At 39.9% G+C, this 1,407-nt stretch overlaps 1 long non-coding RNA gene across 1 annotated transcript; it reads left to right on the top strand.

Moving 5' to 3' along the window:
* Positions 1-317: 317 nt before the first annotated feature.
* Positions 318-987, top strand: LOC106804633. The gene is made up of 2 exons (XR_001393349.1): positions 318-441; positions 476-987. It is a non-coding gene; the product is annotated as an uncharacterized LOC106804633 (long non-coding RNA).
* Positions 988-1,407: the final 420 nt, after the last annotated feature.

Raw genomic sequence — 1,407 nt, 5'->3', positions numbered from 1 at the left:
TCACTAGATGCACCACCGTGTTAGATTCCTACCGCCCTGCTTTAGGTACTGTACCTATAGGACGAACAAGCCGTTACCGGCCCAAAGTTACGCGAACTGAATTTTTGATAGGCCGGTTGAATGTTACTATGGACTAACAATATCTTGCCAAATAAAGATAATGGCCAAAAACAAAAATTATAGGTAGTGTTACGCGTTCCGAGCCGACCCTCACTCTCCCCACAACACCACTACGCTCAGCTGCTCGATGCATATCCATGATACAATGTTAATCATAGCCAAAGTCATTATAGTTACACAGCCTGTATCTTTATTACTGTACCACAGCTTATAGGTCAAGCAGCTATCAGAGATTTTATATCTGCTAATAGTAGTATCGCTAAATATATCGTCTGCAGTGCGAACAGGGTGATGGACGTGGCTCTTCATCATTTCCAGTTGGTTTGCATCAGAACACTTGCCGTTCAGGGTTGAGCGCTTGTCGCTCTGCACGCACTTGTTATGAGATGGCCTGATTATTGGCTTATCTCACAATTATGCCCAAATGTGTCTCTCACTAGCAGTGCACCACCGTGTTAGCATTCCTACGCCCTGTCTTTAGGCTACTCTTAGCCTAGCGGTCCCTGTAATACAGAGGGCGGCGTTCACTAGGGTCTCTGATATAGGCGACCCATAGACTGTACCTAGGAGCTCAACGTTACCGGCGAAAGTACGCAACTGTGAATTTTTAACTAGCCGGTTAAATGTATACTATTGCCGACTAAACATTCAATATCTTGACAAATAAAGATATTATTAGTTTATGATTTTATTTACTTGTTGTTCTCAGAGAAACACTGTATAAACATATTATAGATTATTTGTAACTTGACCTAACACATGAAATACGACGATATTATTCACATTGCTCATGTATAGGAATGCATAGTAGGTATTGTTAACGTGTATTGGATATTTTCCAATTAAAATATTACGATCTCATACCTACTGCTATACTACATTTATACATTAGAATAACTATATTGCGCGTCACGTACGCGGCCTGATGTGTTTAGCCCGTTTTTCTGATCTCTAGTTAATTGACCTCTTCTATCTAACGCCGCTTCTCCAAATTGTCTACCTTCTACAACTCTAGCTCGGTTCCTATTTTACCCTCTCCCTTTCCTCTATTTACGCCACATTATTTTCTCTTGATAAATATAATAGCCTAGTTAATCGGATTTTTTAAATGCTTAATAGGGTTAGAGATATTTCGAGATTACCTGAATGTGAAATATTTATCCCCGTCTCTCTTTAATAATGAAAGGGCGCCTATTTCTCTAGTATCTTTCTCTAAAAATTTCTCTCGCTCTCTCTCTCTCTCTCTCTCTCTTTCTCTCTTTCTCTTTACTCTCTCTCTCACACACA

Source organism: Priapulus caudatus, unplaced genomic scaffold (genome assembly GCF_000485595.1).
Source record: "Priapulus caudatus unplaced genomic scaffold, Priapulus_caudatus-5.0.1 Scaffold81, whole genome shotgun sequence".
Lineage (NCBI taxonomy): Eukaryota > Metazoa > Priapulida > Priapulimorpha > Priapulimorphida > Priapulidae > Priapulus > Priapulus caudatus.
This window is presented reverse-complemented; position numbering and strand designations above follow the sequence as displayed.